We start from the raw sequence: 27,723 nt of genomic DNA on the forward strand, positions 1-27,723 counted from the left end.
ATGCTTGTCCTATCTGGATGGGAAAGAGATGCTCGGCCTAGCTGGATGCAGAGCCTTCATCCTGAAGACCATTAATGTTGGCCTCAGACCGCTCCTGTAGCCATTTTCTGGGGGCTGCAATTGATCACCATCTCCTCAAAGAGACAGCCACCATAGGGAAGAAGGAACGGGAAGAAATCAAAGATCAAGATGTGTGTGTGTGTGTGTGTGTGTGTGTGTGTGTGTGTGTGTGTGTGTGTGAGAGAGAGAGAGAGAGAGAGAGAGAGAGAGTATTTATAACTACACTAGCCTCATGTTCACAAGGTACCCTGTGGATAGCTCCCTGAACAAAGATATCATGGATACGGATGTTTTCAAAGCCCAAGCTCTGAAATGCAAGGCCAGATGAAAGACCAAGGTCAAGTTTGAGGAGAGATCAAGATGAGCAGGAAGAAGTGGTCCTTCCAGAAGCTTCAAGCTTCTGTCACTAAAAATAGGAGAGAAAAGAAAGGAGACTTCACAAAGTCAAGTGTCCTTTACAGAGAACTGAAAGTGTGTAAGTGAGGAAATAGCCCCTGCACAGAATTCCAGACTCTGAGAAACAGCTCAGGGCTAGCTCAAGGCACTCTCCTCTCACTCGCTGTCGGCCCTTCCCAGTGCAGGCCCTCGGAGAGCCTGGGAACTGGAGCTGAAATTCGAGAGACTGGGTGAGGGATACTCACATATCATTTACCTGTTCTCAAGACCCATCCTCAGAGGATAAGAATCTGTTCTTGGAAGTAAAGTTTCAATTTGACTTCCTGGTCCCATGACACACATCCCTCAAGTCATCTCAAGGTGTACATTTCCCACCCAGAAAAAAAAAAAATTCTCATGCCTGCTTATTATGATCTACCCCATAGACCGCACATACCTCAGTCCCCTGCCTATGAAACCACATTTGCATGGCATTTATGATTAGACACTGCTGGCACTTTTTTATCTTCATACTGGTTACTGTTGTCGCTCTTTTTCTGTGCCAAACTCGTAAACTAAACTCACAGGCACATACATGTAGGAAGAATTAGGCAGAGTTTTGGGATTAATGGAGTCTGCAACTTCAGGCTTCCTTATTGACCATATCTCCTGCATATGACAGTCCTGATTGTCCTTTAAGTTCCAGGAAGCCCAAAGTTTAGTCCAGTGACTAGCTGCAAAATATGTGCCTTAGTGCTGGGAAACCTAGCGAGCCAAAAACCACTGCCTGTCCTACAGTGTGAAAGCCGCTCAAACTAGGGGTGGTGTGTGTCTCCCTCAGGGGAAAGCCATGGCCTTCCTTTCATGTCTGCCTGCAGGAGGCAGGGTTGGGGGTGTAGGGGGCACTCAGTTAGGTAGTTCATTTTTGTTCTCTTTCATATTCCATCCCAAAGGGAGTCAAGGGGGAAGTGGGCAGCATGGCGGAAGTGCCCCGCATGGCGGAAATGCCCAGCATGGCGGAAGTTACCTAGCATGGCGGAAGTGCCCAGCATGGCAGAGGTGCTTCCTCTCTCACCCCAAGAAGCACAGAGTACAGAATGTTTCTGAACAAGCTTACGCACTTATTCTCTCAACAGCCAGTCCCAACAACTCCCTACCAGAGGCTCTCGGCAGCGATGCTAAACCTGGCCTTCGGATACCATGAGCATCCACACTGCAGAATTCCTACCATCAATGTAGCAGCTGAATGCTGTTAAGACTCCGAACTCCCCCATCTGTGTTTTGCCTCCCAAGAGGGAAAATAGTCTTCACAGACATTCCCTTATCTGGCAGGCAGATTCCAAACCTTACTGGCAACCGCGGGCTTGTTTTCCCAACCCAGCAGCAAAAGAACCAAAAATTGTTCCCGCCTGCGATATGCCGAGGAGGGACCCAGCCAGAAGCTCCGTCTGCAAGCTCTAGGCTGGAGCTCCTGAGCTGCCCACCCCTCTCCTAGAGGGCACCTTGGGATCGGCAAAGTCACAGGCCTGCCAGGCCGCTGATGGCCCCCACTACTGCTTTCGTTAACTGCTCCTTTTTCTCAACATAGAATACACCCACTAAGAAGCTGCGGGGAAAACACTCAGCACCGTGTGAAATCAACACTTTCCGACTCAAATAACGGGGTAGGCTAGGGAAAACTTCCAACCTTCTCACTGTAGACATTTTCCTCCTGCAAGAATCACAAGGCCTCGATGCCTTGCCACCACCAGCCTGTCCCCAGCCTCCTGCAAATAGAGGAAGCCACAGACCTGGCCTTTTCACAGGTTGCTATTTCCTTGCATACGCCTCCCCTCTGACCCCCCACCCCCACCCCCAGCCCTTCACACTCTTAATCCTGGAACCCTGAACCCAGGCAATTGCTAATAAGCCAATATGGAATGATAAGCGTGGAAGTCTAATTGATAGGAGCCTCTATCGACTGGCCTTGATGTCTATCTGAGCTTCTCAACAGCCCAGATTTAAATGTTTCATTTTATTTTTAACTTTCACTTTCTCCCATTGCAGCAATGTCAGGCAGAGGTACAGTTTCACTATCAGAAAGAATCACGGTGCAGAATAATTTATGACTTCAGCTTGGGCTTTCAGAAAAGCCATTTCAAATCTTCACTTTGATTTGGTTGTATCAAAACTACTCAAAATAACAGCAGCACTTCTCTTGGAACCAGAAAAACATGAACAGCACCTCAGGATTTTGAGCTGGAGCTTCATCTCTATCCCGGAAGAAAACTCCAGAAAGGAATTAAGCAACCAAGTAGAAAACACAACATCGGGGGTGAAGCGCCATGAGAAAATAGAACATTGTTCTTCTGGGATCCTTTTGTTTTAAAATGCTACCGCCTCAACCTCAAAGAAATGCTGGTCCCCAGGAACCACGGCCAGCCCGATGGTTTGACTGGGTGGGTGTAGGTGCTTCCTCTAGTAGCCAGGAGATGCTTGTCTGGGGTGCATAGTAGATGGCTTGAATTGGGTTTGTGTGAGCTCAACAGGACAAACCAGAAGAAGTGAGGAGTGTCCAGACAGACAGCTCTAGTAGGGTAAGACTTACCTTAACACCCTCACTGCATGCTTGACTTAAGGACTGTCAGTCTAGTAAGAATGTTCCTCGGAAAAGATGCTCTGGTGGCTGAAAGATGGCCAGAGGGGTGGGCCCCAGCTCCCTGTCACGAAAAAGGAAATAGAGAAAGAAACCATGTAAAGCAAAATGTAACAAATTCAGAAAATCACAGCCATACTTGGAGGTCAAGGAAACTCAGCTGCAAAGGTTAAAGATGAAATCAAATCCAGAGTATGAGAATGGAAATCTATCCCCATGCAAGGCCACCGGTGATGTGCCGTAGACAAGAAGCTAAATACTGCCTAGCACTGGGATCCTTTATTTCCATCAGATCAATAAGAGCTTATATTTATCAGGATTCCAAACAGCTGCCACTTCTGACAGCCTCCACTTTATTTTCTCACTCCTTGCTCTGTATCGGGGCAAAGAGGACCCGAGAAGCAGCTTTTAAAGCTATTTACACCTGAAGACACAATTCCATTAAGAGGACCTGTTTTGTTAAAGAAACAGGGATTGATATGATTATATTGGCAGGGACGGGAAGTGCCTTTGTTCTTCTCCCCAGGTCTTCCCCTCTGCAAGCCAGACCCTGTGAGGAGAAGGTCTGATGTGAAGTCTGTGTCCAGGCAACTCTCTCTCCCTGTTGTTGTTCAAACTTGCCATTTGTAGAGGGAGGAAGGACTCTGCTAAAATGGTTACCCCTCTAATCATCTGAACGGCAATATTTGCTATCAGGCATTCTAAATAGATTATCAGCAGTCCATCTGTGTCATTATTGATTTATAAGGCTTTAAGCAGCTTTAGAATGGAAGCTTTCCCACCGAGGGGCTCCTTGTATAAATCAGAGCCGTGCTCAAATATAGCAGCCATCATTCAAGATATTGTTCTTCAAATCATAACAAGAAGGAGAAAATGATAAATTGCTTGTAATATACTGATCCAAACTGATATGCAAATCTTGTTTTTAAAATATATTACTTGAGTAAAAGGAGGCATCATTAACATATGAATGCTATATGCAAATGATCGTGACAGAGCAGATGTTGGCGCATGTAATTGACCTATATGTGAATTGCATCAGAACCCTTAACTCTATTAATTCACTACCCAGTAACTAGATATTGTCCAAAAAGTACATTCTTTGAAACCATATACTGGAAGCAAAGCTGACAGGGTTCCAAGGATTCAGAAACAAGGTCACTGTCAGTAGTATTTTGCTGTCATCTGCATTCCCCTTCTTATGGATGACATCATCATGTGGCCGTGTAAATCGATCACTTAATAGCATTTAGGAAATACTGCAGTGGGGAACAGGTTATAAAAAAAAAATGCCCCAGTTTTATTCTTTTTCTTGGCAGAAATGTCATACCTCTTAAACTGAGGGTTTGTGCATGAGTGCCCTGTGAAACTCACAGATGCCATTTTATTCCCCGTCTTTATTTTTCCACTTCTTCTCAGAATGACATTAAATTGTATTAAATAGCCTTTTGTCCACAGGGCACAGACCACCCCGCATATGATAATGCATTAATGCCCCACGTTCCAGCCACTGAGCTGAAACATTCTCAGACTTAGAGGATAAGTATGAAGCGCCATTGTGTGTATAGCCTGCTAACAACTGTGACACATACTAATAGAAACATACCTAATAAATTACTGCTTTCAGGTCTAGCAAGCTGACATTTCTCTGCAAGGGACAATTTTATATTTGTGGCACAGAACAAAATTGCTTCATATGAAGCCACTGTGGATTAGCATAAAAATTAACACTTAAATTTCAGCTTATTTTCCACCCTCTCCTCCTGCCACAACAATCAATTCCTCTTATAAATCTGATTAGATTTTATGATGCTTATTATTCCAAGCATGCCCCAACACAGCATTCACGGGCTTGAAGACTATTTGTTTAAATAGAAAAAAGAAGCAGATAAATCTATAGGTATTTTTTATTACCCCTTTCCCCACCAGTTTCTTTCTCATATTGTAACATCAGTAATTGATTGCACACATTAATTAACATGTAAGGTAGAGATTCTGCATTATGTGTGATTTATTTTCCTATCTGGTGAGTAGGTTTGTGTGTTGCCCTTGTATTTCTAGGACATTGGGCTCGATTCTGGTCCAGACATGAATGTCAATGCTCACTCCCCCGAAAGTTATTAATGTCAGATATGAAATGAGATTTTTGATTTCACCTGCTTACTAATCCACAAAAGCTGTTTTGAGTGATGTAGGCTTAAATGCTCAAATTTGAAATGATATATTGCTATATCTGATAACATGCAAATATGTTCATTAGACGTAATTTAGCAGGAGAGAATAGCGACACTTTCATAACAAGCCGAGGTCAAAAATGGTTGTTAATTAAACAAGTCTTGAAAAATGGCATTGCCGGGGACACTGTCCGGCAGACACCAGGCTTGCCAGGGATATGCCACAGATAAGTATACAAGGCTCTGATCCAACCCAGACAGGGGGTGGTGGCACTTCTAACTGTCTCACCTAACCTAAAGTAAGGCTCACACAAAGACCCTTGAGCTGGTCAGGCATGATGCTACTTAGAGTTTCATGGTAACATGCTCTACTCGCCCATCTGAAGATGCGATTTCACTTTCCGTCTTCGAGGCCCACCGTGATTTATATGGTTGACTCTTTCACAGACAAACCAGGGAAGAAATTAATATTACATCCGGCCATACCGCTGGTTGTCCTGAGTGTTTATGGCTACGTATTTTAAACCAAGCAGCTAGAGTAACCTCGGGCTGGGATGCTGAGGGCAGGAACGGGGGCTGTGGAGGATGGAGCACTGTGCATGTGCCTATGACTTCTTCCATCTCCCCTGATTCTCCTCGAGCATGTCACCAGTCTCTTAGGGAAGTCTTCCCATTGGTCATGAGTTGAGATTCAAGGTGGATGCAGTTCTAATACTGAGGTAAAAACATGCCATCTAGACTCGCCTTCTTAGATGCCTGAGTGCCTTCCGAGAAGAAAACATCGGGGGGGGGGGATTAACTACAATCTAAGGGGAGCAGCAGTGTTTTCCCACTGGCACCCACAGCCTTTTTATATAGAGAGGCAATACTCACAGAATGGTTAAGGACAAAAACACCATCTGCAACCAACATGTCCCTCGTGCCGCGTGTGAAAATCATTCACTGGTTTGTGTGAGATTCATCCAAAGAATCCTGGAGGACCTCCCTGGAGGCAGGAAAGGCTCATGAGTGCAGTGGAGTCACACACAACCAGGGAAGTTCATGGGAGATGAACTACTGAATCTGAATTGTCCTCTATAGATTGCTGTTTTGAGTGCTTGGTCCCCAGCTGGTGGCACTATTTTGGAAGGCTATGGGAGGATCCCTAAGGAGGCAGGACCTAGCTGATGGCCAGCCATGTTGGCATATAGAGGTGGGGGTCGGGTTAAAGGCTAAATGGCTGCTGCTGGCTCCCTCCATGCTTCCTCTGATGCTTGGTCTTCCATGATGTGAGTAGCCTTTGTTCCTGCTGCCCCTGCGATGAACTGGTTTGCCCGTCAAGTCTTCCTTGCATGGTAGACTAAAACCCCTTGAAACCATGAGCCAAAAATAAACCTCTCCTCTTTTAAGTTGTTTCTGTCAAGTATTGTGTTTCACCCATGATGTGAAAGGAAGGGATAGAGTGGCAACTCAGCACTTGACACAGATCTCTCCAGTTCTCATCCAGGAGGCAAAGGTTGAAGTCCCTACTCCAGCTAGCCCGAGTCTAAGGCTAAAACCTCCTCATTCTCAGCCTGCCTGGCACTCATTGTTACTATCACTAGAAGTCTAATCTCACCTTTGGGTTGAGTTTTATGGTCCTTGAGTTTGCAAATGCACATCTCAGCTAGGGAAAGAGACATGGGGGGGGGGGATTCCTTTATGTGACTTTGTTGCCATGACCACCAGTAACAATGGAAATTTCAAAACAAGACATTTGGATGAAAACTCTGCAATTGGGGAAGAGAGTATTCCCAATCTCTCCTGGCTATTGGTGATCCTTTTTCCCCCCCACTATGCCTCTTGCTGTGTTTCTTGCCTCTCATGTGACTGTCCATGCATATTCCTTCCTACCCGCCACAAGCCTAGACCCAACCATAGGTGGCCTTCCTGGTGGGGAAAGAGTGACTCAGCCAGTTCTCAACTTCCAGAACAACCTAAAGATGTCCCAGACCACATGAAGATGTATTGGAGAAACTAACATAGGTAGAACTATATTTTGACAGTGTTGAAAAACTAGAGAAGGGGGCTTCAACAAATGAGTGCGCTTGGTTTTCATATCACAAGAGGTGAATGTAATTTTCACTTGTCACAGACTGAAAGGCATGCCTCCACACCCAGCACCTACCTGATTTAAGTATGACACAGCTCCAGAGAATATAAGTCATTTCAGCATGGATTATTCATTAAGTGAATGAGTGAACATATGAAGGATCAGCCCCTCGCATTGCACATGTGACTAAAGACATAAGTAAATGAACATCTAAAGTCATGGATGAATGAATGAAGAGAGAATGAGAGTGATAACTGAAGGAATCAAAAAGTAGGAAGTATATGAATCAACGAGTAAAATGCATATGCAAATCAAGAAATGATTTGTGGATGGATGGAGGAAGATCAGTGGACCAGCAGAGTTACTTTTGTAACTGTTAGTTACAGTGCTAGGGGTGGGACCCAAGAACTTGTGCATGTTAGGCAAGTGCTCTGCAACTGAGACCCTTATCACTAGATGCCTAATCAATAAATATATACACAAATCCCTCTATCATGCCCACCCAAAGAGTTGATGTGAGACACATTAGAAAGCATGGCAAATATAGGTCCCTGCTTGAGTTTCTGTCCAAGATTTTATTTTTACCAAATAGGAGTTTCTACAGACCCTGACAGAATCAGGAAGAAGACAAAAAAATGGCCCTAACCATCTAAGCCCTCCAGTGGGAACTCCTAATGACGAACTCCCTGACCCATTATACTCCCCAAAACCCCTGCTAGACAATAGAGGGCCAACCATCTTCCTGGATAGGAGGAGCCATGGCATGGGAGCACTGCTCCCAGCACACAGCATGCATGCTCCAGCAGGAATACCATCAGTCTCAAAACCACCACTAGGTCTCCACCAGTAAAATAGAGAAAATGGGGCTGGGGTATACCGAGAAGTAAAGATGACCAATCAGCATGTAGTAGTTTCTGGCTCCAATCTCTAGCATCAATAAGGTAAATGTAGAGTATAGATAACATATCCAAGAGCTACAGGTTCTGTCTTGGCACATAGCAACTGTTCAACTACTAGCCAGCATTGCTGGCCCTTGCTGAGTAGTTGTGTTCCAAGGACTTTGGGTTCCCTATCCACGTTGAGCTTAATCCCAGATGGGCATCCATCTCTCTGAAATTCTGTATGTTCCAGGCCACCTGAATCAAGGAACTGGGCCACAAGAACCTTCCATCTAAATGTGTATTTCATGTCATCTACCAAAGCCCCACCAACGCGATCAAAGATACTTATCTAACCTGGCCATACAGAGCCAACATTTGTGATTCTTTGCTCTATAGTGAAACCTCTATGGGTTTTCAGCATCTTCTCGAAACAGAACACTTTCCACAAGGAACTCATAAGTTCCACAAGTAGCTGTGTAACTCTACACCCTCCTGCTTCTCTTGCTTCCAGAGCTCTCCTTGGAACCTTGGGTTACTGTGGACATCGGTTTGGAAACTACTGGTGCTGCTCTGTTTGTGATGTTTGGTGACTTTCACACTGTGTGACAGTGGTATTAGTAGCTTGGGGGTGGAAGTCGTGCATTGACAATCTGGTGTCACTGCTGTAGCATTCTCATTGACCCCAACCAACAAAGCACAAGTTTGGGAAGTCTGAATGGCACACTCTCTAGTCTTTTCACAAGGACAGCCTTTCAATCCCATTCGCCACTACTCATTTCCAATGCTGCCAGTAATTCAGTGCTGGAAGTCAGGCCTGTCTCACCTCCAGCCTGGACACTGAGGGAGACCTGAGACCTCTTGGGCTTACTGTTCTGACAGGCAGATAATAAGACCCTGCCCTCTACACATACTGGGAAGAAGAAAGACCCAACACCCTACCACAAGCCAGTTGCTTATAAGATGCTGTGAGCATCTAGCTTCCAGGATGAAAACAAGAACCCACGTGAAATTCCTCACTGTAGACTCGTTCCTTCTGTTCTATCTTGATAAGAGAGTATATACAGCCCACATTTGTGTCATGTTAAAAAGAAGTAGAAGATGGCTGAAGTAATACGTCCTAAAACTGAAGTGGTCATGTAAGTTCCCTTTAGGAAAGGGGTTCCAAAGTGGGAAGGAAAGCATTATACAGAAACAGCACATGGAGAAAAACCTAAGCATGATGGGACCTTCAATGGAAATAGAGGTTACAAAGGAGCAAGGGAGAGGAAAGGCACTTCTTTGAGAGGTAGAATGGGAGAGATAGGGTGATAGCCACCACAAGAGGAACTTCCTTAGACCTTTAAAGAGGAGCCTCTTTAAAGAGGGTCCTTCATTCCTGGACCAAATCTCTAAGCTGCCCCCACCCCCAATCCCAAGTTTCAGACCAATCCCAAGAACAAATAAACTTTTACGGGATGGCAGGAAATTTCCCATTACATGATTTAGCTTGGCATAGCATACATGTGAGGGATTGCTAAAGAGTCAGGTACCATAATTCCACGTCACAGCACAGACTCATTGTTAACTCTCTGTCCAAGACGGAGCTCAGCAAGGCGTGAGCAGATGAAATCTATTAAATCTATGGGATCTGGTCTAAAGGTGAGGGCTCCGTGTTCTCAAAGCTCATTTGCATACCACCCTGTGGGAGTTTCTACTCAAGCCTCTACCAAGGACTAGTTAAGGCTCCCTCAAACTGATGAACAGATTTCCTAAAGTCAGTCCATCTCAATTTATATACAATTGTCATAAAAAACAAAAACAAAAAAAACCTATATGCTGTCCCCAACTACAGAACTAAACAGACAATGAAGTCGGAGAGGAACACCCACAGTGATATTGCACCTGGAGACAGTAGGGCAGTGCAGGAGAGATGTCCAGGGAGTGCAGGACAAGCACCAACTTTGGGGTGAGCTGTCAAGCATAAGTCCTCCTGTCGTGTACTATGCTGTGGGCCTTGGATGTTCAATAGCCTCTCAGAGCCCATTTCCTCCTCTTTAAGACAGGGTGATGGTCATAAGAATGATTTAAACTAACTGGGAGAATCAGTAATTAGTTCACTAGAAACAATTATGTGCCCAGCACACAATTAGTTGCTGCTATTGCTGTTGCTCTTCTCACACAGAAAGGTAACCCAGGAGATGCTCTAGAATGGCCTGTCTAGTCAGTGCCTCACACTAAGTGTGGACTGGTAGATTCTTATTTATATGAGCAGTGACAAGGCCATAGGGCTAAGAACCAGGACCCTTGGTCATTGCCTGGATGGTCATAATTCACTGTCTGAGATTGACAGTCCATTTCCCTTCCCGTGCCTTGACTTTCCCAGCTGCGCAATACCAGGATTGAATGCAGGAGCATCTGGAACTTCTAGCTGTTGGGAGTTTGAATTCCCAAGACTCTCATTGGCCCAGCCTTGGAGAATAAGTGTCTTCCTCACTTATAATAAATGCCCCAACCCAGCAAGTGACTCACTCAGTAATGGCCTCCAGTGCTCAGTAACAACACAATGACAGACAACGCAATGATGGACAGGCAAAGCCACAACCCCTAGAGTGTAGGGTCTACCATTCGCACCCAGGAGGGAAGGAAGGAACAGGCCCATGGAAACTCCAATATGAGGTCTAGGATGGACTGTGATAATGTCCTGATCGTCTAATTGGAAGCACCCCATCATAGAGTCCTGCTAGAGCCTCTCAAAAGCAGTGTTTCCTCTAAAACTCATCCCTAGGCTTCGGCCTACTTCCTCCAACCCTTCCTACTTGTAGTCATCCCAACTCTCACCTTAATCTATTACCTTAAGAATACTGTAGCAATATCAGTATAGTGTATTGGGGTGGCCACCCTCTTGCTATTTCTCAACATCCAGTCAAGAATTCTATTACTGAGACTTTGGGGGCTGTAGCATCTTGCACCTTATCCTAAAGCAACCTTGTTTCTCCAAGGATATGTCACATATTAACCTGTAGTTTGCTATAACACAACGCCTGGGGCCAGCTACCTTTATAAAGCAAAAAGGTGTATTTAGTTCCTCATGCTGAAGATTATGGAGACTAGCATTTGCTCAGGTCTAGAGGAGACCTCATGCAAGAACACATGAGAGTGAACAGTCGCCAAATTGATCGTCAGAGAGAAATTTATAGGGCCAAGCTTCTCTCTTTGGTTTGATTTTATGAGATAGTGACTGTTTTTGTTTTACTCATTTTTTTCATTATTATTGTCATCATCATCATTATTTTTATTTACTGTGTGAATGATTGAGACCAGGCCCTTGTGCATGATAAACAGGCATTCTACCACTGAGACATATCCCCACCTCCATAGGATCACTCTTATAACTACTTCCTATTTTGGGAGTACAGAACTCCAAGAGGGTTTATCTCAATCTCTTCTTAGAATAGCTCCCTGAAGGATCCACCTCTTAAAGGTCCCATCTCCTCTCAGCATTATCATATGAAGTCCTAAGTTCATACGACATGACCCTAAGGGACACACTCAACCATATTCAAATCATATCAGGTCTGCTCAGTGACTGAAGGGATGGCTCGACATTTAAAGACACTTGTTGCCCTTCCAGAGTACTCAGTCTTGTTCCTATAGCTCAGGTCATGTGACTCACTACCACCTGTGACATCAGCTCCAAAGGATCCGATGCCCTTTTCTGACCTCGACAGTCACCTTCATTCATAGGCATATACTCATACACACACACACACACACACACACACACACACACACCACACATTTTAAATGGCTGCTTACAAAGCCTACCCACTCCTCTGCTACAAACAAGATTGGAACTACCTCAGAAACCCCAGGGACTTGTGCTGAAATCCACACATGCCAGTTCAGGTTTGAAGCTCGCTGCTGCATTAGGGATCCTGGGTCCTTTGAAAGATTCCCACTCAGCAGCCCAGCTGTGGAAGCAGTCTTCCTGGGGTAGATACCTTCCCGCAGTCATCCTCCGACCCAAGTTAAGCCCTGGTGACCTGAACCAGTGGGTAGGGATGGGAAGATCAGTAGACAGAGCTTCGCTAACGGTACGAAGGCCAAGCTCCCACCCCAGGGACCACTAGGTGTGGCTTCGGACAAATATACACACATGCCATCCCGACGTTTGTTTTGTAGTGTAAACACATAGTCTCTAAACTAGGCAATGTTGAGTCTCTGGCACAAAATAAGGGTATGAGAGTCACTGTTTACAATCCCCACAACTCTCCAGCTTGCAAAAGCTGTCAGATAATGTCCACAGGAAAAGCTTTTTCCTTAACAGTGGGTCCTTGACTTGCTCTCGGGCTGGTTGGAATCATATAACCATAGAAGGGCTTCAAGGGAGCCATGTCTGTCCCCACAGGAGTGAAGGGGAGGGAAGGGGGCAGGACATCAATCCCTGGGACCCTGCATGGACAGGACAGTGCCTGACCACCTACAGAATAGACCAATTCTGGCAGGATCATTGAGGCCGGTAGCCCTGTCACCAACCCTGGACTTTCAAATCTCAGAATTATTTATTCAAGTATTTACTGCTCCTTGGTATTTATTAGCACAATCAGGATGAGAAAACAACAAAAAGCGTTTTTTTCTCATTTCTTTCCATTGTTCTGCGTGGAAACTTTATTACACATTTGTTCAAAATAAGCTGCCAATAAAGTTGGATAAAATTAAACTCGGGCTGGAGGCTTTTTTTTATTTTTCTTCAATCATTTTTCTCAGGTTGTTTTTATTTTCATAAGGATTTGAGACGTGGCATCGGAGGTGGAGAATTTCACTGCCTAGGCAGTTACAACTTCGGGAGAGTTTATGAATTCTAATTTCAGTTCTTTAAAGCTGAGTTAGGTGTTTGACGGCTTGCTTCCCACGGAAGGGGTCTGTGCCGCCGAGTGTCTTCAACGCACAGGGAAGAGAGTCAGAGTCCTTCCATACTGTGATGAGACTTAGAAAAGTTCTATGATTTCTGATTTAGCAAGACTCACTCCAGAACAGCTCACAGTCTGCAACCCCAGTGTCAACGTTTGTTTGAATATGTGATTTCAAGAAAGAGATGTTTTTTTTTTTAAGACAGAATTTGTGAATAGGCTAAGGTGATTCAATTGAAGATATCAAAAAAGAGAGAAAAAGCAACTTGCAGTGAAAATTATGTACTATAGTAATTTGATTATAGGAAAAGCAAACATTGTACGTCATCGGCAAACAATAGAAATATTTTATGCAACCAAACATTTTTTTGGGTGATCTAACTATGATTTATACATCTAAAGTGATAAATTTAATCCCATCCCCAGTAGATCAATTGCAGGTATTATAGATAAAACCAGAATAAATCATTATATCGCTGTGTCAGGAACACAAAGGACCGATTGGGAGGGGAGCTCTGACTTGAGGTTGAAATCTGTTTCTAGGCTTCAAGAGGACCATGTGCCATGGGGAAGTTCAGTGTCTACACAAAGTCATCCGACCCAAATATGCTAATGATTTTTATTGGTCGAATCTTAAAAGTGAGGTTTATTTTTATGAGTGTGCATTAATTAACCCAGCATGTCCTATCTTCCAGCCTATCTTGCCAGGGACTTTCATTTAAGATGTTTATTGTGAAATGTTTGCATTCTCTGCATTTGTGGCCCACACACGGATTATTTCATACTTTCCTTCAGAGCACTTTAGAAAGTTAAAAGGAGTTATTGTTTTTGATTAATGCCATTTTGGGGCAGTTTAAAGACAAAAAAAAAGTGGGGGAGGTTCAAATCCTAGCTCTGCATAAGTTCTTCAACATTGAAAAAGAAAAGAAGAATCTGTGTATATCGCACACTGCACAAAGAGACGGGGGCGGGGCCAGCCTGGACGTGTCCTGAGGTGGTGTCCTGAATGCTTGTGGAACAGTGACCAGCCGGCCACCATGCGTCAACCAGGAGAGGAGAGAGGGAAATGCTGCTTTCAGCAGAGAGCCTGGCGCGGTGCCACGCAGATGGGCGTCCTAAGGCCCTGTCTGTCATCTTTTGATTAAGAAAAGGAAATGATTTCACTAAAAAGATATTCCCTCTTGTGTTGTTTTGTTTTAACTGAGTTTGTACTTTCCACTGAACTGGACATATTTATTGAGACTCATAAGTTCCTTCACGGTTACCAACATCACGACAATCTTAACAAACTATTTTTTTTCTTGGCCAATTATCTAAATATCATAACTATAAAATATCTTAAAACAGTCCCCGTACTGTAAACATCTTAGCTACAAAGCTTTGAGTGTAAACAGTACGATACATCAGGATGGTTTTAAGCGATGTTATAAAAACTGCTCTTAAAATCTAAACAAAAAATGTAAAGCTTCCATCTGTTTTATGATTTTTCCACTGCTGAACGGCTGCTGTGTGCCAGTTCACTGAACCGTGGCTTGCTAAAGAGATTGCTGGGGTCACAGATTGCAAAAACAAAGAGCATGTCTTTAATGCTGGGATTTTTCCCCCCTCAAGTCTCCCTGACATGGCTGGAAAGGAATTAAGAGCAACAGCGGTAGAAGAGAGGGGAGACACACACAGCCTATTGCAGGAGGAAGCCCTTCTCCTGGAGACTCGCTGGTGCTGAAAGATGTCATTTCAGCAATTACATCAGGTCCTTGGGTGACTGGATAACCTGCAACCTCCATCCGCTCTGACTTCCTTGGGGATTTTTCTTTTTTGGCCCTTTCTGTACAAGTTAAAAATAGACAGCAAATTGCACACCAAGGAAAGGCATTCAGGGCTTATTTCTATATACATGTGCAGGTAGGGGATGAAGATCGTTTTAGAACCTGCCAATTCTCCCCTGCTCCAAGCCCTGGTCCTCGGGGATGGTAAGGTGCCTAGGCAGGTAAAAAGTCTATTCAAAGACTCAAGAAGAAAACCAACCTTGTGTGGTAACTGGCCACTATGGATAAACTCCAAGGAGGAGGATGCTAGAAGCAGGGAGGACTCTGTGGGTGTTCTCAGACCTAAGTGCTCACCCAACTCCTCAGCCTTCTACGCAAGCTCTTGATCTACCCTGGGGGGTGTTCCATAGGGCTGGCCCCATGTGGAGAGGAATAATAGGCCTGAGAGATTGAGGAGGAGAAGGGAAAGGAGAGAACCACAGAGGACAGTGAATCTCACCAAGTCCTGCCACAAAGGATGCTGCCTCCCAGAGAACTAAGCATGGCACAGAGGATGGGCAATGGCTGGGACTCTTGGGGTTGATCTAGTGACTGGTTTAGGCAGTTTCTTACAGTATGACTCAGTTGACCAATAGCACCCATTGTCTTGCCCCCAAGCCTACTTCTTAAGAATAACAGCTAGCATCGCCCTTGCGTTTGGGACTCTTGGGCAGACTCTGGAGTGTACTCAAGTAGTGGAGCCAACATGACCTTTGACTCCCCAGAGGCAGTTCAAAGTGACAAAGGCTTCAGGACAGTCCTAGGGCCAGCCTTGACCACAGGACAGACTGCTGGAGCTGGAATAGAGTAGGTGAGGGTCAACAGGGTTCATGGCAGGAATGTTGGGAGTCAGCCTGCGTCTTCTAAGGTAATAAATTCCTACGGAATTTCCCCACATAGGGCCTCCCAGGTCAGCGCCACAGGATGCCCCTGGTTTCAGAAGTCTGAGCATGTATCTATGAGGATAGGGAACAGGGCTGAGATAAGACAGGAACCACTACTTCTAGAATTATGTCAACCTGTCCACAGTGGTTTTGCTTTCTCTGCGTCCAACCCCTTCTCCACACTCCAGGGTGGTGGAACTCTATCCCTGCATCACCTTGCAGTACAGCAGAACCTTAAAAGGCCACCCCTATACCCATGAGGGAAGTTCCCAGATTTCTAGGGAGGTCACCCACTTGGGATCTCTGACCCTGAGTAAGCAAATCTCCGTCATTTGCCCACTGAGACTTCACTCCTGTTCAACTCCACTCTGGGGCACACACTGTCCATGTGAAGTGTGGACCTCTATCCATCCTCCTGAGGCAAAGGTCAAGGCACCCCCAGAGCGGAGTCACTGGCTATTTGCCCACAAGCCACTCTTGGATTCTCTTTTGACTCAAAGCTCCAATGCCCCAACCCAGACCCCTATGGGCTCAGCATCCTGGTGTCCAGGGTAGCAGCTGGCCTGGGTTTCCCAAGCAGGCTGGCATGACTCTGCCACATTCCAAATTTAAATCTGGAAATGCTCTCCTCCCCCCCCCCCTTTTCACTGCACAAGAACATGGGGGAGGTATCTGCCTGGAAACAGCTGTCACTCAAAGGACGAGCAGCACAGAGGCTCTCCTGTGAGTATGTTAGCTAGGGTGACATAGCTACAGAAATTCACATCCCCAGAGGAAGTGGGGAGCATGTGGGGAGAGGGGTGAAGCAACAGCTAGCTCTTCACCCTTCAGGTGTTTTGCATGCCAAGAGTCAGCAGAACAACTCTGCGCAGAAGACCTTGTATCTTGACTTAATCATCAGGGAAACTGAGGCCCAAGGAAATACGAAGGTGACCAACATCATGCAGCTACTAGGACAATAACTCAGAAATCCTGGTGAAAAACAGCGGGAACCAGTTTGCACAGAAGACTGTGTCAATTACAGTCCCGCTCTCTATGGACCAGTGGGCCAGCTTAAGAAGTGCTATAGGCACTGCCTCTCACAGAGACGAGGAAACCCAAGCAAAGGAAGGTCAAGTCACTCACCCAAGGTCAAACAGCCAAGCCACGAGAGCCTGAGGATTCAACCGGACTATTCGGCTCCACTCTGAGCCACTGTGCCACATGGTCTATCAACATCATCATCACCATCATCATCACCATCACCATCATCATCCGTGGCAAAGCACTGTTAATTCTTCCTAAGCTCCTGCCGGGATCCTGGCCCACTGATGAGTTCTTTAAATGTCATGCATGATTATTTCAATTACTATTCACATTATCCCCCACTATGTGGATACTAAGAAACTGGGGCACAGAGGGGCTGTGTGATATACAAAATATCAGACAGCACCAACCATCCAGTCTGATCATGTGTGCCTATGATCCCAACTCTTGGGAAGCTGAGGCAGGAGAAACACCAATGTAAAGCATACCTGCGCTACGTAGGAAGACTTTGAAGGGTGGGGTGGGGGAATCGGCAGAGAGCAAAGCCAAGCTAGCTTATCAGTCATGCCTCTGCCTCCTACAAAGGCAATGAGCTTCATCTGGGGCTTACCCTGGGATGCTTGCCATCTCTCTGGCTAATGTCAGCAGTGGGTGGGTAGGGACAGGAACTGAGCTTGTATGCTATGTCCAGCAAAGCTCTGGGTGCTGTGGCCAGCAGCCCATGTGTGCTTCTTTCTCACCGAGGCTAAGCTCCATGATAACAAGGCTTTCTCCTAAGGCTAGCAATGGAAGGCAGGCCAGGAAAGACCTAGCTTGCTGATGGCCAAGCAGAAATCCACAATCCCCGTGGATGCAGGCAGTGTTGGAGCTGCTGCAAACATTGACCATATTTAGGTGGGGGTGGAGTGGAAACAACAGGATTGGGCTCAGCAACCAGATGCCTTGGGTCAGCTGGGAGTGTGCGGTGCCAGCTCCATGCTCTGTGGGCATGCCATGCGGTGCCACCATGCTATAAGAGGAGGAAGGAAGATATAGTGGGGGAGGGGACAAAGGAGGACAGACACCATCATACATCCTGAGGTCCTCAAAAACAGGCCTCTGAGATCAAGACCTGGAAGAGACAGCCCTTGTCATCAGAGACCTACAAACCCACTAGCTGCCTTTCCCTGCCTACGCAAACTTGGGCACAGACGAAATGAAAAACGCCAGCGGGTCAGGCTGCACTTTCCTCGAGCTAATCACTAATGAAGTTTGGGGTGAGCTATTTTGAAAGCAGTCCACACAGCATAACCACACACCATCATCAGATGCTGTCCTCAAATGCAATTTCATTCATAATTAAATATGAAAAAGCCACCACCTTAAAATAACATCGGGGGTCACAACTAAAGCCTCCAGCTCAGGCCATACATGCATGCCTCTAATGACCTCTCTGACGTGATCTCTAAATCTTTCTTTCTACACTCAACTCCAGCTCCAGATGCAACTTCTATAGCCTTGCCCACAGACATGTGCCTTCCAGCCATGCCATCTTTCTCCTTTCTGCCCCAAGTGTCACCCAAGACTCCAAGATCTCCTCCACTCACACGTGTAGGTGCACACCTATAGTCCCAGCATTTGCAAGTAGAGGCAAGAAGATGGCAAGTTCAGGTTCAAAGCTACCTTGTGTGTGTGTGTGTGTGTGTGTGTGTGTGTGTGTGTGTGTGTGTGTGTGTGCTTCAGAAGGGACCTCTGCTAACCTTGCATTTGCAGAGCATTTGTTGACTCTCCCTCTGGCAAGGCTCCATGCCAGCTCCAGCGCTATCCTGTATCCTGTCCTTCTAAGAATCACCTACATCCCTTGGGTTGGTGTTCCAGTCATTCACCCATTCACTCTGCAAATAAGTACCTCCTACATGCCAGGAAAACAAGTGATTGGACAGGACACGGTCCATGCCTAGGCAGTGGCAGTATCTAGAAGGAATAGGCAACAAACGCATCAAAGCAATGCAACATCCTTTTCATCTAGACTCTTAACACCCTGCAGGCAAGCCCAGCCTTATACACATGCATAGGACACACATTCATGCTGATCAGGCTGAGAAGATGCCTTGGTGGTTAAAGTGCTTGCCACACAAGTGCAAGGAGTACAGTTTGGATCCCCAGAATCTATACAAATGCCAGGTGTGCACTCCATATATACTTCTGCACTCAGGAGGTAAAGACAGGAGACCCCCCCACAGCGAGCCAGCAAGCCAGGATAAACATTGGTGAGGTCTGGGTTCAACTGAGAGATGCTATGTCTATGAATATAGGGGAAAGTGACCAAGAAAATATTTCCAGTATCTACCTCCGGGACATATACATATGCACATCATATACACGTGAACACACATTCACACGCATGTATATATAACACATGCATACACACACACACACACACACACACACGGTGGGGAAGGAGATGCTAACTGGGCAGTGGCTCCAGGTGGTACTCTCCCTGGTCCATCTGTGGATCTGTTCTCTAGAACACCTCTAGAAGTGCATTTAGAAGTATACCTTCATAATTCGGTAGGGAGGGCTATTTGCTTAGGACCAGCTCTTGTCAGTCTCTATCCCACCTCTTGGTTCTAAGTAACTGCTGAGCAGCCTGCTGTTGATCTATACTATAGCAGCTAGAGGCAACCCATGCAGAGTCAAGAAGGAGTAAAACCATATCCTAAGCCCAAGTGACTAATAGACACCAGGAATGCTTTAAATGATCTGGGGTTGGTTCCATGGAAGATTTTGTTCAGATGTGACTGCACATTGGAGGAACTATGGTAGATTTAATATCCACACCATTGTAGAACATACTGGCTGAAGGTAAAGGCCAGTCCCAGTGTATAGAAGCCATGAAGCGATGAGAAGACATGCCAGGTACCAGGAAGAGGCGAGGCACGAGGGCTGATGTAGATGGCCAAAGACCCACTGCCTAACCTAGAACCTTTTTGACACACATCTGGTGCAAGGCGAGGCCATGCAGAGATGCTGGGTAAAACACACCTAGCAGGGGATAGCCTCAGCCACAGTTTCATTACTGAGATGTAAGAAAATGAGTTCTTATATACTGGACACAATTATTTTATTTCCTGATATAATTATTCCAGGGCTGTGGTGACAGAGGTGCACAGCTAATATTTGGCATGGCCATAATTAAAAGCCATCTCCCTGGGGAGCTTCATTCCACCTAACCCAAGTTCTCCACACTCTAACCACACACCTTCTTTGTGATTTTCTCCTGGTACCTGCCTCACTTCCCACTCACCCCAGCTCCATGCATTTCATGAAAATCTTAAGAGCTAGTGAGACCGAGACCGTTGTAATTTCACCATGAACAGCATTGTTCTGATCAAGACACAGGGCAAAGGTTCTCAGGGTTCTCTCATAGTCTTTACCATTTCAAATATATTTATCAAAGGGGAGCTGGCATGTATGCATAGACCCAGCGTACAGATGAGAGGAGACAGGAGCAGAGGTAAACATGGCCTCCACCACTAGTGAGGAAACCTTATCCTCAAGCACATCTTTAAAGTGGTCCTGATCTGAAAACTTTACCCCACGGTCAACCAAGACATTGGCTTTGAGTGTCTCACTCCATTGGTCTAAGAGCTGGAATGTTAGTACATATGTCCTATCCAAGAATTTGATAAGAACTCCAAAGAGAAGGTAGTTTTCAGAGGTCGGTGAGTTGATTAAGTCACAATTAACTTTCTAGGTGTCCAGCTAATATGTTTCTATAAACATTTTTCTCTACCCATTTCCCAAATTTGTACACCTTTGAATCCAATTTGGAAGCCATGGTCAATATACTTAAATCATTAGAACAATGTCTCTCTCTGCATAAAGTAAAGGGAATGTTCTAGAACCCCAAGCACTCACTTCCCATTGGCTTGGCTGACTCTTTGCTTGATGCCTACCATGCTCATGTAAAGGGTACGCTCATCAAAGGTTGTGGGTGTGTCACCATCCTGTGTCCATCAATAACCAGCAAATTAGCAGCTTGCTTGTGTAGACACTTCTATTTTCAACCTGAAGGGTGATTTGGGGGTTTCTTTTAAATTTAACTATCCTCATTAAGGATTCATAGCATACCCAAAGAGTGATTTTTAAAAAAAAAAAAATCATCTCTGCAGAAAAGGAATATCAGCAAAAAATAATCACTATTCCAGGCTCAACAATGAGTCCCTAATGAGGACAGCAGTCATCAGTTAAACAAACATATCATTAGGTTGAGAATAGATGTGTCAACACAGACACGGTCCACTAATTTGTGGGGTGGTTTGTCTGGGGTTGGTCTCAGTGGGGTCCAGAAGGTGTGTGGGCATTCCTAGGGCAGAGTTCTAGGTTTTTTTCCCTCAGGTAAGACATAAGCTATGGGTGAGGTTGGACCACATGGAAGGTGCTAGTAGGGTTTCTACCACTAGGCAAAAGTTAGATATGGGGTCAGTGTCAGAGAATGAGGCAGATCTGCAGTGGTGAACTGGGTTTTACAGAGGGTCGTGAAGAAGTATGTCTTCCTTAAAGGCCCTATCATTATGCTGATGCCAGGGACCAAGTCCTACCTTGTGTCCAGTGTTGGCGCCTTCCCAACTCTCCCCAATGGCAAGGATGCATCCTCCTGATTCCCAGAGTTTGCCTTCTGCTACTGTCCACCTGTGATGGTTTGTATATGCTTGGTCCAGGGAGTGGCACTGTTAGGAAGTGTAGCCTTGTTGGAGTAGTTATATCATGGTGGACATGGATTTAAGATCCTTGTTCTAGCTGCCTGGAAGTCAATATTCTGCTAGCAGCCTTCAGATGAAGATGTAGAACTCTCAGCAATTCCTGCACCTTGCCTGCCTGGATACCACCATGTTCCCACCTTGATGATAATGGTCTGAACCTCTGAATATGTAAACCAGTCCCAATTAAATGTTGTCCTTATAAGAGTTGCCTTGATCATGGTGTCTGTTCATAGCAGTAAAACCCCTAACTAAGATACCACCCCATTAGGAGCTTCTAGCTGGCCTAGGGTCCTCTGCCCTTGAACATGGCTTAACTTCCCCAGAGGATTACACTGGAGAGTCAGTAGAATTTTCAAATTTCTCACTAGGGATCCACAGTCTTCCACATCCAAGTTGGGGCTGTAGTCAGAGAAGCCTCCTGTGATGCTCAGTCTCCATGGTCCACTCAGCTGCATTAGGAGTCACCTAGCAGACATACCTCTCAGTGGGTCTGTGAGACTCACCCTGAAAGTGGGCGGCACCATCCCCTAGGCTGGGGTCCCAAACTGAGCAAACACACAGAGAATGAGCTGAAAACTAGCACTCACCTCTGCTTGACCGAAGATGTGATGTGACAGCCACTTCGCAACCTCTACCCAGTGTCTTCCTCACCAGGAAAGACTGCACTCTCACACTGTGAGCTGAAACCGCCTCTTCCACCATTAGGCTGCTGTTGTCAGGAATTTTTTTTTTTTTTAACAGCAACAAGAAAATTAACTAACATACAAGACCCATGCAGGACTCATGGATCATGGGAGCATGCTCATTTTCAATGCATTTATAAAGATCCCACACATATCAGGTACCATATGAGGTTCTAGGGTACAACCCAGACCAAAGAATATTGATTTATGAGAAGGGGAAAGGTGGTAAATGGATAAATAATTAAGATAATTATAGATTAGGTTAAGGCATTGTGAATTAATATTACAGTAAGTGGAGCTAAAGGATAGGAAATGATTAGGTAAACTTTACAGAGGGAGGAGACGAGGCACGTAAAGGGATGAAGAAGGGACAGTCCTGTGAGTGTAGGCAGGCAAGGGTCTCCATTCCATAGAAGGTTAGTCATTAAAGTATTGCAGAGGCTCCTATCTCTAAGGTGCTAAGGGCAGTGGCCTCCTGTGTCACAGAGTGGGACAGAACAACAGGGCCAGAGGATTTGGAGACTGATGTTGGGAAAGATAAGGAACACTCCAGAGAGCATCTCTTTTCTCATGGAGACAAGACCACGCCACAGTAGGTAGAGGGAAAAAAAATAGCATTTACTATTTTTAACAACAAGCATGAGAGACCCATGGCTGACCCATGGCATACGAGTTCCCACATGCAGTACCCACTGTGGTTGAAGATTCTTAGCTTAGTCGGCTCAACTCTACACTTTTCTCCTGTAAAGTGAAGTGTGAGAAGTCGGCACAGGGTAGGTGGATAGCTGAGTCCCCTGGACTGCACAGGATGAGGAAAAGGGATGCCTGCTGGGGAGGTGAGGGGAGATGTAAGCAAGTAGTTAAGAAGTGGATTGTGACGGGAAAGGACACAGCAATGGGGACAGGAAAGCAGAAGAAGGGTTAAAGGTGAGGACTGCAAAGATAGGGCAGTAAAGCCACCACCAAAAGTGGAACACAGGACCGTTGAGTTACACGGCCAGATGTTGGAAGCCACTGCAGGCGACGGTCACTGCCAAGCCACAGTTAGACTATGGGATGAGTGGTTAAAATCAAGTGTGTAAAAGAAATTTTAGTGGCAGCGAGAAGGTTAGAAGGTGCTGCCCACCCTACTAGATGCAGAGCCTTCATGCTCTCGGACAGGGGCTCAAAACGGAAGTGCTTCGCTGGAAACAGTAATAGCAAGGTTAGTATCAGTACCCTCTACAAGGCAGTCCTGGTTGGAAACAGGCAGCGTTGTAGTGGGACATCGGGAACTGGTAAGCCAGGCATCCCCGCACTTGAGAGGCTGAGGCAGGAGGATTGCCTGGAGCTTAAGGCCGACTTGGGCTACGTTACTTGATTTCCGGTCTGCCCAACTAAAGAGTTAGACCTTGTTTCGATTGGGAGGGGTGGTACCAACAGTGGCAAAACCCAGTATTTTGTCACAAGGATAAACATTACCTTGACTTCTTGGTGTCAATGACCTTGAACATGTGGTTTCCCCCAATGCATTGCTCTTACAGTGTCAATCCTAAAAGCAGCTGCAGAAAAAGCAATGCGGTTGTGTGGTGAAAATCCTGGGATCTCGGCCTCTCTTGGCTCAAGCTAGGGCTTTGTGGGCCTGCAAGCCACACTCTGTGTAGAAGCGAGCCCCTGGGGGCAGAAAGCTAAGCCCTATGTCAACCCTGGGAAGTCACCAGCCCTGCGCCATCTCCCCTTTGAGAACCCGAGAGCACAAGCCTGCAGCGGCTGTGCCCTAGGAGCAGCTCAAGGAAGTTGATCCCTAGCACTGTTTCCCAGCAAGAGCTCAGAGAGTGAGGAGCGTGGAAGTCTGGGAAGAGCCAGATGTGCCATCAGAGGTGATCCTTCAGTCCCTCCCGTTAAAGTCCTATCTTCTTGCATCTCTCTGACCCACACTCAGCCCAGGGAACTGTAACATGCTGCCCTCAGTGAAAGTGGGTACAAATCTGAGGTGCCCGCTACTACCCTGTGTTCACAAATCCAACATCAGAGAGGTGATTTCTACGCTAGTCATACGTTTTTGGTTTTGGTTTTGGTTTTGGTTTTGGTTTGTTTTTGTCCAAGCTGCTTACACTGTTAAATTTATTTTAATATAACTCCCTGTGCCACGAACCTGGACAGGATCAGACTTAGTCCAATTAATATTTAACATGCGGGCACCCAGAAACTCCTAGCATTCTGATGAATAAAGTATAAGACACATTACTCAACATGTACCCGGCGCTGAAAACTCCGATGTGGTACTGATGATGATGGGGACTCATCACAGTAATCATAGTCGGGGATTTCTTTATTGAGTGTCTACTGTATACCTGCCATAGTGGTTGGGTTTTGGATTTTTTTTTTTTTTTGGTAAGTGTAGTATCTCATTTAGGTCATGACATAATAAAATGTCACCCAAAACACACACTTTTGCCCAATTTAGTTTTATTCCACCCGATCAATATTTTCGCAACTTGGGTAGTTCAGTTCCATAATAGCCAAATCAATTTCAATTTTTTTCTTCTCCTCAGAAATTTGGTGGAGGAAATATCTTCCCCATGTGCAGACCTGAGAACTTAAGTCATGCGCCTGGAACAAAATATTCTGCCACAGTCAAAAATCACTATTTTAAAAATGATGTGCTGTTTGGAAATTATACGACAACCCTGAGAAGGTTTGGCAGTTCAGAGTGGTGTGCCTGTGTGGAAGAGACTCAATAGCGGCAGTCCCTGTGGTTCCAGAGGTGGTTCCGTCCAGTCACAGGGGCACCTGCCTATAATCCTAGCACTGGTGGAGGGAGTTGGACAGACATAGGGAGCAGGACCCAGGCAGGAAGACTTAGGATTCCAGGCCAGCCTTGGCTACACTGTGAGATCTTTCCACCAAAACAAACAAATACAAGATAACTGTAGCAAGTCCTTGTAAGGGCTATAAATTAGTGGTTCCTTTAAAGGCGACTTAATTGCCACTTAGAAGGGCTTTTTACTGTGTGAGCCATCTACTTCACAAAACAGAACTCTATTAAGGTTTCTCAGAATGGCCAGGTCTATAAGCAGGCGGTTTGTCGAGCAGGTTTGAAAGAGACTCCCTCCCACCTTCCATTCCCCAGTCCTCCAAAATTCCAGATAAGCCTATTTTTTACTCAGAGGGCAAAGTTGGCCTCGGCTTATGTGCGTTCCCTGCACAAAGGACATGTTTTCAGCAAGCAGGACCACATTCCTACCAAGCAAAAATATTCCCCCATAAGCTGATTGTCCCAGACCTAACGAGCCTTTCTCAATGAAGCTCTGTTCTGCTGCCTGCAAATGTGTGGCCTGTGTTCTCAGACATGACTTGGGACAGGTGTTTGTCTTTGGAGAGGTTGGAGAGGGGCCCTGAGCCAGCTTTGGCGACCACAGAGGCACTTCATCTAAAGCTACGAGCTTTCTCTACATTGGAAAAGCAAATTCTCCAACAAGACCTACTTCAATATCCCCCCTCCCCATATAAAGTCATCCTTCTGCAATCTTCTCACTGTCAAAAATAGTTGAAAATTCTATTATCATAAGAGAGGAAGGGGGAGTCAAAAAGAGTGACATTAAAGAAGCCAGCATTTGGAAGTACCTTTTGATGGTCCCTAATTTATAAAGGTCACCGCCAGAAGTGACCTTTATAAAAAGTATGCCCATTGACTGCTGACGCTGGCTCTGTGAGCAATGGGAAGGAAAGAATATACGAAAGGAAACTCCCTTCACAGCTTTGAATATACATTCATTTTATCCTGGAGAAAGGCATGCTTGTTTCTCTTGCATGGTTGAAGCCCACCATTCTGTCCCTCTGGTAGTATGGAGTCACACATGGAGGGCATTTGCACTGCAAGATGATCCCACTGGAACATGGGTTAAGGCTATGTGGACAGCAAAGTGACACAGCACAACTTACTGAATAAGTGATCACTAAGAGCTGGTTTTCCCCTCTAGTCACAGCCGAGATCATCCACCAAGTGCAGATCAAGGGTAACACGGGGTCAGCTATATGAAGACCCTTCTTCATACATGCCCAGGCTTCCTTACCTCACCTGGCATGCAGGGGTTTTCCTTTGATGAGAACAGGAACCCCCACAGGAGTGAGAGTTGTCCTTAGGTAGCCATATCCAGCCACGAGCATTCCGAGAGTCTCAGACGGCTCCTTTACGCTTTCCCTGGTGACCTCTCTAGGCTCTCTGGTCACTGTAGTCCAGCAATTCATCTCCACACCCACAGGGGAGCTATGCAGAGCTGAGCACTAAGAGCGCCTCATTGCTCAATGCTAAGCTACTGTTTGAGCAACAATCATCATGCTAATTATGCATGAAAGTCTTTCACTCTGCACAGGGCACTGTGCGGAACTTCACACTCTCCCCCAAAGTAAATTCCTTCCTTATCAGAGAGAAAACAAGCACAAGAAAACCTGTCTACCCAAGGCTGGCAGTATGGGCTAGTAAAGGTTGTGGCCCAATGGTAGAGCATTTGCCTAAAATCCTCCAGTGAAGAATTAGGAATGTGATATAGTGATAGTGTGTTTGCCTAATATGTCTAAGGTTCTAGGGTTCATCACTTCCTTCTCCTTTACTTCTTCTTCCTTCTCCTTCTCCTCTTCTACCACCACTGGCAGCATCACCACTACCAACACACACACACACACACACACACACACACACACACACACACACAATCTTACTGGTCCATGGTACTTATGATTCAAAGATCCTGGGCCAGTCCAACTTATTCATAATACTGGCCACTGGTGTAGATTTTTGGAAATGTGCCCTTTATGATTGGGAAGGTTACCAGGTAATAAAAAAAATAAAATAAAAGGGTCCCCCAACCTTTAGAGTCATTAGGATTGCTAATTCCTAATTCATCAGAGGACAAATGCATTGCCCTCGGGTTCAAATCCCACAGCTCAAGTCTGAAGTAACAGAGCCGGGTGCCATGTTCATCAGGCTTGGGTATGACCCGAGGGTGACCAGAACACACGTGGCCACTTAAGAGAATTTAGATATGAACACACTTTGCAAAAGCAGCCCCTAAGGGAAGGGTGTGTGGCCGTGCCCTGGGGGCTTTTCTAGAAGTTCCAAACAAAGTCTGCTGAGGGGGACCAGGGGAACAATTACAGCATGCAAATGTCATGTGACTTTTGTCACTGATCTTTTAACATGCATAGCTGGGTTCATGTGTCTCCAATTCAAAATCTAAAATTGAATTCTTATGTGGAGATAATTATAAGCAAAAATCAAACGCAGGCTTGAAAAACACTCTGCTTCAGTCATAAAGTAACTGCTCGTCAAGAAGAGCCCAGATCCCCAGAGGAAGTAGGTAGGCATGGGCAGATTCCATTGGCTGGGGCAGGGGTCAGAGGTGAAGGGGAGGGACTACGGGCCTCTGTCTTGGACAACTTGGTGTGAATCCTGATGCCTTCGACTTGAGTTTTATGCCCAAAGTCCGAGGGAATATTCATTCCTTTTTATTTCA

The 27,723-nt window shown here is 45.7% G+C and overlaps 1 protein-coding gene across 3 annotated transcripts in view; it reads right to left on the minus strand.

Moving 5' to 3' along the window:
- Positions 1 to 27,723, minus strand: part of Znf536 (zinc finger protein 536) — a 461,189-nt gene that overhangs the window by 330,186 nt on the left and 103,280 nt on the right. For all 3 annotated transcript variants that reach the window (XM_029541285.1, XM_021206197.2, XM_029541295.1), the window contains exon 3: positions 3,023 to 3,134. The gene's annotated coding sequence lies outside the window, so the exon portion shown is untranslated. The remainder of the gene's footprint in view (positions 1 to 3,022; positions 3,135 to 27,723) is intronic.

Source organism: Mus pahari, chromosome 1 (assembly GCF_900095145.1).
Source record: "Mus pahari chromosome 1, PAHARI_EIJ_v1.1, whole genome shotgun sequence".
Taxonomy (NCBI): Eukaryota; Metazoa; Chordata; class Mammalia; order Rodentia; family Muridae; genus Mus; species Mus pahari.